The sequence below is a fragment of the Chrysochloris asiatica genome, unplaced genomic scaffold (assembly GCF_000296735.1).
Source record: "Chrysochloris asiatica unplaced genomic scaffold, ChrAsi1.0 scaffold00067, whole genome shotgun sequence".
Lineage (NCBI taxonomy): Eukaryota > Metazoa > Chordata > Mammalia > Afrosoricida > Chrysochloridae > Chrysochloris > Chrysochloris asiatica.
Genome location: NW_006408585.1, coordinates 10,230,715 through 10,241,920, shown reverse-complemented (window position 1 = coordinate 10,241,920; position 11,206 = coordinate 10,230,715).

The window sequence follows — 11,206 nt, the reverse complement described above, 5'->3', positions numbered from 1 at the left end:
GATTTGAACTGCTGCCCTTGTGGTTAGCAGCCCAACTTTAAGGCCACTACGCAACCTGGCCTTAATAACTACTTAATGAACTACAATTTCACCAATCCAGCTTAAAAAGAGCTATTCATGAAGCAATTTTTGCTCTAAGCAAAGGGCCTCAGGGAAGAACTGCTAAGGCTACGTGTTTCATACTTTCTCAGCTGGGAGTAGGCCTATACATGCTTCTTAAGGTAGAAAATTAAAAGTCTACAAGTACTGGTCCCAAAGCTTAACAAAATCAAAATTCAGTATAGAATGTCTGCTATAGTTTCAACTTTATAAAAACCATGCAGCCATATGAGCAAGGACCAGAAGGGAACAGGAAAAAACGAAATATTCAAATTGTAGGAGTGGTGGGGTGGTGAAGATCGCTTGCTATATTTCCCTTTTTCCTATTTTAGTAGTTATAACATTAAATTACGAATAATTCAGAAAAATAAAGCAAGCACTCTTTAACAGTTGGCACTTTGAAAAGTAAATCATTCCATGTTTATTATGGAAATGGGGCTTATAGCAGATGTTCATGGCTTCTCCTAGACCAGGGCTCAGTCTCCCATCCAAGTAAGAGTCAGAGGGTAGGATAGGGTCTCAGGGTGACATCCTGACATTGTGATAGAACCAGGATCACAGCATCCCCAAAACAAGGCCAGAGTCAGACCCCACCCACACATGTCTTGTTGAAGGCCATCAAATCAGAAGGGAGGCTTGAGCTTTCATTGACCTGTTTCCTTCTTGGACTCAAGCAGAGAAATTACCTTGTCTTCCAGTGGAAGACATGTTTAATCTGTCAAAACCTTCTTCTGGCTGAATGCTTCTGGCCATGACAAGTCTACTTCTTGATTCCTGCTGCATAATGAAGTCACTATCTGAATGTTGGCCTTGACTCAGTTTTGAAGAGCTCTGAAGCCTCTGTGATCTCTTCCACCTAAACCTACACAGAACTTCATGGGCTGGGACAGGCTGTATGTGCTTTCACAGACATCTACGTATTTTAGAGTCTTGAAAACACAGCTAATAAGTAATAGTGCTCAGCATGTACCAGGGACTGTGCTAACAATTTCATATATTATCTTACTTAATCTGTCCTGTTACAATCATGCCTTATCCCCTACATCTACTCTAACTCCTGAGTAACCCAGTTGCTGTTGGAGGTGGAGGATGATATAATTATACCCATTTTACAGATGAGGTTACAGAGGCTTAAGTTAAAAAAATTTTCCCAGAGTCACATTAAATGACCGAAGCAGAAATGGAAACCTGGTCTTTGGAACTCAAGTTTGTGCTCTTGACCAATCTACTTATACGGCCTGAAGTGAAATCAAAGATCTGCCATCGACACTTAGAGTACCTAAATCAAGGCTTTAGTTTTTTATTGCTTTAAGTGCCACGGGAGCCCTGGTGGTATAGTGGGTTAAACACTGGGCTGCTAACCACAAGGTTGGTGGTTCAAACCACAACCACTGCATGAGAGAATGATGAGACAATCTTCTCCCATAAAGATGTAGTTGTTGTTGTTGTTGTTGTTGTGTGCCGTGGAGTCTGTTCCGACTCATAGCAACCCTGTACAGGGTTTCTGAGGCTATAACATCTTTACGGGAGCAGAAAGCCTCCTCTTTCTCCCGCGGAACAGCTGGTAGTTTTGAACTGCTGACTATGAGATTAGCAGCCTGATTCTTAACCACTACACTACCAGAGCCTTGGCAACTATAAAGCAATTCTACTCTGTCCTATAGGGTTGGAATATATACGTCAGAATCCACTCAACAGCAGTGAGTATTTTAACTTTCAGCTACACTATACCTGGAAGAGACCAAAAGGGGATTTTGTATCGCTCTTTTATTTAAATAGGCAATTGTCACTTCTGAGGCCCTGGATTGGCCAGGCCACTTTGGGATCCAGCCAGGCAACCAGTGGGGTGGGGATATGTAGTCTTATCAACAGCAAGGGAATGTTAGAAAAAGTGTCCAGAGCAATTCAAAGCCAGGCCCAAACTCTCCACGAACACATCGATTTGTCATCCCTGGGAAGGGAAGTGATTACCTATCCCCAGTCCCATGGGACTACTCATCCCCTCAGAACTCACGATTACAAATAAAACTGGTCACCTTAATCAGACAGGTTGAGCCTTCTTCCATCTTGGCATATTGGCTGTCACCAAGGCTAACAAGAAGAGTGAGGAGGAAAAGACAGTGCTGCTGCCACCGGCTCTAACTCAATCTCTGACTCAGCAATCATGATGAGGAGCGCATGTAAGTGACCAGACCCACCTACCTCCATGACTCTGCAAGAAGGAACCTTCTCACTAGAGTAGCACAACTCTCTGCCTATAGACCTCATAAGAGCTACGTCTTCGTCAAGTTGTTGTCTTTTATATAGTAATAATAATAAAAGCTAACAACCATGGGGTATATATCATGGGTTAAACCCTGTGTCCAGAGCTTTATACCATGTGATTTAATATTTACAACAACCCTCTGAAGTAAAAGCCATCATTATTAGCATCTCCATTCTAAAGGTGAGAAAAATAAGTGGAAGCAGCAATCAATTCAAGCAAAACAGTTGTGAGGATCGCGCAGGACAAGAAAGTGTTTCATTCTGATGTGCGTAGGGTTGCTCTGAGTGAGAACCCACTCGATGGCATCTAATAACAGCATTGAAGCTGAGCTGATTAAACAGCATTTGACTCCCCCTGCCCTTTCTGCTATCTTCTCTGCACTACTTTGTGTACCTGGGAGACTGGTGTCTGTGACAGCATCAAGAAGGAGTTCTGTCCTATAGTTCTGATTGACTTTGGCAATTGAGAGGCACTGGTTTGAGACGGAAAGTTAGGAGAAGAGCATTTATCCCCCTCCATAGTTTTGGCAGTGGTCCCATTCCTCTGTGTCCACTGCTGCAGTCCAACACCCCTCTTTCCACAGCTCCCTTTAGGTTGAGGTAACACTGGTTCCCTCCCTTTGTCCCTTCAGGAAAAAAGGTGATAAAGATTTCTACTGCTGTTAGCCCTAGGAACTTCACCATCCCTCATTGATTGTCTTAATCTTCTCATACCTCTGCAAACTATCCCTTTGTTAACTTCTCTTCAGTTAAATCTTTCAAGTGTTTTCTTTCCTGCCAGGACCCTGACTAAGGCAGACACTAAATTTCTCGCTCAAGTTAGCACAGCTAAATATGGTAAAGCTGGGATTAGGAATCTTGGCAGTCTGACTCCAGAACCCATATTTTAAATCACTATCTACATGTGTTAAAGTACTAAATAAGGCCACCAATGTTAGGGAAGAGCCTACCTCCCGATTTCAAATCCTTTCTCGGATAATGTAAGTAAACATTATCAAGAGTTGGAGCTATCTCCTGGACCTCTCTTTCTCTGCATATCACCCCCATTCTTGAACCAGAAGAATCAGCTACGTGAGAACAACTTATCCCGAGGCTGTTGAGCACCCAAGGTGAGCGTTTCTCTAACCAGGGTGAGGGCTATTCTCATACTCATCACCCAGAAGTTGGTCAACTGCAACCACTCTTGAGGGTTCTAGATGAGATTATGCATCTTGTCTGATCCTTACACCGTTCCGAGCTCCACCCAATCCACACCCTGAGGAAGGTCAGGAAGGTTATTTACAATAAGTCATTTTCCTGAACATAAAGAGGGAGCGATTCCTTTCATCACATTTAATCATTGCTGTTTTCCAGTACCACAGGGTTTGGGTAAATTCAATATTATTAGGTGTTATCATATTACGCATCATTCCACTGGAAGCATCCCCTTCTATGTACAGACTAGAGGTCTGTGTGCTGAGGAGGAGGGGGAGAGGAACCATATAATTTTGTTAAGAGCAAAGATGGAGAATTCTTAAGCATCCAAAAAAAGCAGAGCCTGGTAGGGGAAAAGGAGCCCAGGACTCTTCCTGGAGATCTGTGTTTGGTACTATGTCTCCCACTAACCAGCTAGGTTTTTGTTGTTGTTGTTGTTAAGTGCCTTCAAGTTGGTTCCGACTCATAGAGAACCTATATAGGATTACCGAGAAGCAGCTAGTGAATTTGAACTGCCGACCTTGTGGTCCAGTCCTTATCTCCTACAACACCACACCAGGACTTACCCTTAAATGTAGAGTAGCTAGGAAGAATGGAAGAAATGATGAAGTAAAATAATTGAACAGAAGAATTCAAAAGGATGCTCAAGAAGACAAAGTAAAGTATTATAATGAAATGTGCAAAGACCTGGAGGTAGAAAACCACAATGGAAGACCATGCTCGACATTTCTCAAGCTGAAAGAACTCAAGGGGAAAAAAAAAACAATCTTTGAGTTACAATATTGAAGGATTCAAATGGAGTCCTGGTGTGGCGCTGTAGGTTAAGTACTAGACTGCAAGGTCGATTTGAACCACAAGGTGGCGAATCAAACCAGCCAGCCATGCCGGAAACCCTACACAGGTTCTCTGAGTTAGAACTGTCTAAAGGGCACTTAACAACAAGAGCAAAATATTAAACAATGCAGGAAGCATCAAGAAAAGATAGAAGGGATATACAGAGTCATTATACCAAAGACAGTGGTCAGTGTTTACCTACATTAGGAGTTAGCATGTGATCAAGAACCTGTGCTATTGAAGAAAGAAGTCAGCAGTGAAAAACAAGGCTCCAGGAATTGATGGTATACTCATTGAAATGCTTCAACAAATATATGCCACACTGGAAGCACTCACTAATCCATGTCAATAAATTTGAAAGGCAGCTATCTGACCCTCCAACTAGAACAAAATCATTTTTGTACCCATTCCAAAGAAAGGTGATCCAACAGAATGCAGACATTACCAAACAATATTTTAATCTCCCACATAAGTAAAATTGTGCTAGAGATTAATTGCAGCAGTACATCTACAGGGAACTGTCAGAAATCCAAGTCAATTCAGAAGAGAATTGTGGAAGGAGAGCTACCATTAATAATAGCAGATGGATCTTGGATGAAAGCAGAGAATACCAGAAAGATGTTTACCTGTGTTTTATTCACTATGCAAAGGTTTTGACTATGTGGAGCATAGCAAATTGTGGATAACATTGCAAAGAATGGGAAATCTAGAACACGTCATTGTGCTATGGGGACCTACCTGAACATAGATAGACCAAGAGGCAATTGTTCTAATAGAACAAAAGGAGAGTGAGTGCTTTAGAATCAGGAAAGGTGAGTGTTAGGGTTGCATTCTTTCACCATACTTACTCACTTTGTATGCTGAGGAAATAATCTGAGAAGATGCACTTTATGAAAAAGAATGTAGCATCAGGTTGGAGCAAGACTCCTTAATAACTTGTGATATGCAGATGGTACAACCTTGCTTGCTGAAAGGGAAGAGGACTTGAAGTAGTTATTGATGAAGGTCAAAAACTGCAGTTTTCATCGTGGATTATGCTTCAATTTTTTATTATGAAAACAAAATTCCTCACAACTGGACCAATAAACAATATCGTAATAAATGGAAAAAAGACTATAGTTATCAAGGACTTCATTTTATTTGGATACACAATCAATGCCCATGGGAGCAATAGTTAAGAAATCAGACAACATATTCTGTTGGGCAAATATGCTGCAAAAGAGCTGTTTAAAATGTCAAAAGCAGAGGAGTCACTTTGAGGATTAAGGCGTGCCTGACACAAGCCATAGTATTTTCAGTCATCTCATATACATGCCAAACCTAGACAATGAATAAATATGGACTGCCGGGAAAACGAACAAATCTGGGTTGAAAGAAGTACAATTAGAATGCTCCTTTGAAGCAAGGATGAATAACTTCTCTTCACATGAGGGACCAGTATATGGAGAAGTATATCATGCCAGGTTAAAGGTCAGTTGAAAACAGGAAGACCCTCAATAAGATGGACTGATACTGTGACTGCAACAGCGGCTCAAGCAGCAACAATTAGGAGGATGGCGCAGGACTGACTAGTCAGGGTTTCATTCTGTTATGCGTAAGGTCACTGTGACTTAGAATGGACGCTCTACAACACCTAACAATAAATTACAACAGACTTACCCCAGACCTACCATGGATCCAACAAGCTCCATTTTAGGAAGCCTGCCAGGTGATTCTAATGTTTGCAAACTATTCTATTAAATCGAACATCTGCCCTACTGAGAGAGACAATGTAAAAACACTTCCCAGACCATGGATTCTTAGCCCTGGATGCACAATAGAATCTCCTGGGGAGCTCTAAAAATACTTGTGTAGGTTACTTAGCCCAGACCATTTAAAACGGTAACCTCAAGGGTGTAATTTGGACATGACTATTTCTCAGAAACTCCTCAGGAAATTTGAATGTGCTACTAGGTTAAGAGCCACTATGCTAAAAGTCAGTAACTATTTAAACATAAAGTATTGTTATCACAGCATTGTATTCCTCTTAAGCCTGTGGGGAAACAATTAGTGGCCTTTCCTTCTATCAGGAAAGCGGGGAAGGAACAGTCATTTCAGAAAGCAAGAAAATGTTTGGTAGTATCTGAAACTGATACATGAATATTTCTATGATAAGCTGCCTCAGAGAGGCTAGAACATCAGTTTAGTCAAACATTTGGTTGTTGTTAGTTGATGTTAAGTTGAATCTAACTATGGGCAGTTCCATATACAACAGAATAAAATATTGCTTAGCCCTGCATCCTCATTGGTATGCTCAAGTGCTTTCCAATCTAGGGAGCTCATATTCCAGCACCGTTTCAGACAGTAGTTGTCTGTGATCCATAGGGGTTTTCACTGACTAATTTTCAGGGCTTTTTCTTGCTAATCTGTCCTAGTCTGGAAGCTCTGCTGAAACTTGTCCACCATGGGTGACCTTGCTGGTATTTGAAACACCAGTAGCATAGCTTCTAGCATTATAGCCACATGCAAGCCACCACAATATACTTACCTCAAAACCTTTGTTGTTGTTGAGTGTCATCGAGCTGGTCCCAACCCACAGTGACCCTATATAGACTTTCCAAGGAGCAGCTGGTGAACTTGAACCACTGACTTTGTGGTTCAAAGCAACTTTGCAGTCCAGCACATTAACCCACAGCGCTACACCAGGGCTCCAACTCAAAACCTAGCATGCTGTTAATTCATAAATCTGGAGGGAAGCTCCTTTGGAATAAGCCATGTTGAAACAAGCAAACAGAAATACTTACAAATCATGCAAAGGAGAGTTTCTATTTGTCTGCCATTAAATTCATGTTAAAAATTCCTTGGTAGATAGCTTTTATTTGTCCCTTCCCAGTGAAGTCAAGCAAAACGTGCATTCATTTACTGATTCAGTCACTCAGTAAAGATATATGTTGCATCTGCACGTCAGATGTTATATCCAATGTTGGGGTACAGAGCAAACAAGACAAATGTGTTCCCTCCTAAGCAGAGGTTTTTACTGCTTTTGTCACAAACCTCCTCATATAGCATCCTTTTATGGTCAATTTACTCTCCCAGAATCTTAAAGCTCTAGGACTCTCTTGACTTCCCGCCCCTGAAACACCGTAAGTTCTGTAGGACTACTTGCTATCCTCTTTGCCTTGGAAGCTCTTCCCAATGACTTATTACAATGTCTCAGATCTCAGATACTATTTTTTAGACAGACCTTCCCTGACCTCACCATTTAAAGCAAACAATTGTTGCATCTACTCAAACTCACGGTGACCTCACATGTGCTCCATAGAGTTTCCAATGGCTCATTTTTGGGGAAATAAACTATTAGATCTTTCTTTGAGGCACCCAAGGGTAGACTTGAACCTCCAACCTTTTGAGCATGTTAACCATTTGCACCCACCACTCATCTGTCAGTTTGTCATACTGTGGTGGTTTGTGGGTTGCTGTGATGCTGGAATCTATGCCACAGGTATTTATATAACAGCAGGGTCACTCAAGGTGAACAGGCTTCAAGGGAGCTTCCAGACTAACACAGACTAGGATGAAGGAGAGGCAGACTGTTTCTGAATGGTTAGTCACTGAAAGGAGACCTGGTGTGATGCAGCAGGATAATGTGCTGGACTGCAAGGTCAGTGGTTCAAACCCACCAGTCGCTCCTCGGAAACTCTATACAGGGCCACTATGAGTTGGAAGCAACTCGATGGCACTTAACAACAACAAGACACTGAAGATCTTATGAGTAGCAGAGGAACATTGTCAGATATAATGTTAGAAGATGAGCCCCTCAGATTGAAAGACATTCAAAACACAACTTGGGAGAAAAGCTGCCTACTCAAAGTACAGTTAGTCTTAATGACCTGAATGGAGCCAAGCTTTCAGGACCTTCACTTGGTGATGGGGCACAAATCAAAATGAGAAGGAACAGCTGCAAGCATTAGTGATCAGAATGTAGAATGTACAAAGTATGAATCTAGGAAAATTGAAAGTTGTCAAAAATGAGATGGAATATATAAAGAGCAATATCCCAGGCAATAGAAAGTTGAAATGGACCCTTTTGAATCAGATAGTCATATTATTTACTATGCCAGGAATGTCAATTTGAAGAGGAATGGTATCACATTCATCATCAAAAAAACATTTCAAGATCTATCTTGAAGTACAATGCTGTCTATACTAGGATAATATTCATATACCTGTAAGGAAGACCAGTTAATTCCACTATTATTCAAACTTAAGCACTAACCACTAAAGCCAGTGATGCTGGAATTTAAAGAAGTCTACCAAGTTCTCTGGAGCCCTGGTGTGGTGCTGAAGGAGAAACACTCAACCTCAAAGTCAGTGGTTCAAACTCACCAGCCGCTCCTTGGAAACCCTATACAGGGTTATGTGTCGGAACCAACTCAGTGGCATACAAAAACAGAAAACCAAATTCTTCAGCCTGACATTAATCAAGTATGTAATCAAACTGCACTAATAATTACTGGTGATTAGAATGCTGAAGTTGGAAACAAAGAGGAAGGATCAGTAGTTGGAGAATATAGCCTTAGTGATAGAAATGATGTTGGAGACCGCATAATAGAATTTTAGAAGACCAAAGACTTATTCATTGCAAAGTTCATTTTCAACAACACAAAAGGTGACTATGCACATGAAATTCACCAAATGGAATACACAGGAATCAAATTGACTACAGCTATGGAAAGAGTGGAAAAACTCCATTGATCAGCCAAAATAAGGCCAGGGCAGACTGTGGAACAGACCATCAGTTGCTCATATGAAGGTTCAGGCTGAAGTTGAAGAAAACTAAAACAAGTCCCCAAGAGCCAAAATATGACCTTGAACACATCCCACCTAAATTTAGAGACCATCACAAGAACATATTTGATGCATTAGACACTAACGACCAAAGAACAAAAGAGTTGTGGGATGACATCAAGCATATCATTACTTCTATTGTACACAAAATCGCTATGAGTTAGGATCAACTTGAAGCACCCAACAATTGTTTGCACTCCTCAGAGACTCCACCATATAAAGCTTGTATCTCCTAATATTCTTTATTCTAGCACATTGTGTAATTGACATCTATATAATGTTTACATGAATATAATTTTATTTACTTGAATTCTTTGCCTTTCCCTTCTAGAATAGAGTGTAAGCTTCATGAAGTAAAGATTATCTCTTATTATATTTGCTTTGTTCTCCGGAACTTAGACATGTGCACAGCATGAACAGCACTACCCAATAGAACATTCTGCGGTAATAGAAATATTGTACATCTACTCTAACCAATATGGTAGCCATGATCGAAGTTGTCAAGGACTTCATTCTTCTTGGATCAACTATCAACACTCATGGAAGCAGCAGTCAAGAAATCAAACAACGTGTTGCATTAGGCAAATCTGCTGCACAATACCTTTTTAAAGTGTTGAAGAGCAAAGATGTCAGCTTGAGGACTAAAGTGTGCCTGACCCAAGCCATGATATTTTCAATAACCTCATATGCATGCAAAAGTTGAACAGTGAATAAGGAAGACGGTAGAAGAATTGATGCTTTTGAGTTATGGTGTTGGAGGAGAATATTGAAAGTGCCATGGGCTGCCAAAAGAACAAAGAGATCCATTTTGGAAGAAGTGCAGCCAGAGCGCTCCTTGGAGGCCAGGATGGCCAAACTTTGTCTCTCATACTTTGGACATAGTGTCAGGAAGGACCAGTCGCTGGTTTGGCAGGGTGGAGGGTCAGAGAAAAAGAGGAAAACCCCCAGAGAGATGGACTGGCAAAGTGGCAGCATCGATGGGCTTAAGCATGGCAATGACAGTGAGGTTGGCCCAGGATCAGGCAGTGTTTCATTCTGCTGTGCATAAGGTCGCTATGAGTCAGTATCAACGTGATGGCACCTAATAACAAAAACAATCTGTGAGCCATTTCCTTAAGGTAAACCTCTCTTGCTCTGTCTCTCTCTCCAGTATATATACTGTTGTTTCCTCTTTTTGGCTGATGCCATGTTTTACCAAGCATGATGTCTTTCTCTAGAAACTTGTCACTCCTGATAACGTGTCTGAAGTACGAAAGGCAAACTGTCACCATCCTGGCTTCTAAGGAGTATTCTAGCTGTACTTCTTTGTTTGTTTTTCTGGTAGTCCATGCTACTTTCAATATTCTTCTCCAGTGCCATAATTCAAATGCATTGCTTATTTTATAGTCTTCTTCATTCATTGGCCAACTTTCACATGCAGATGAGGATATTGAAAATATCATGGTTTGGGTCAGGCGTCATTTGTCCTCAAACTGATATTTTTGCTCTTAACATTTTAAAGAAGTCTTTTGTAGATTTGCCTAATGCAACACATCATTTGATTTCTTGACTGTTGTTTCCATTTATCATGATGTTATTTATTGGGTCAGTTGTGAGGATTTTGTTTTCCTTTACAATTGTTGCAATCCATACTTAAAGATGTGGTCTTTGATCTTCATCAGTAAGTACTTTAAGCCCTCTTCATTTCCAGCCATCAAAGTTGTATCATCTGCATATCATAGGTTGATAATGAGTCTTCCAATTCTGGTGCCATGCTCTTCTTCCTATAATCAAGCAAGGTTGTATCCTCTGCATATTGTAGATTGTTGTCTTTCTCCAATCCTGATGCCATGTTCTTCTTAATATAATGCAGCTTCTCAGATTATTTGTTCAGCATACAGATAGAACAAGTATGGTGAAAGGATACAACCCTCGGGCACACCATTCCTCATTTTAAACCATGCAGTATATCCTTGTTCTGCTCTAATGACTGCCTCTTGGTCTATAT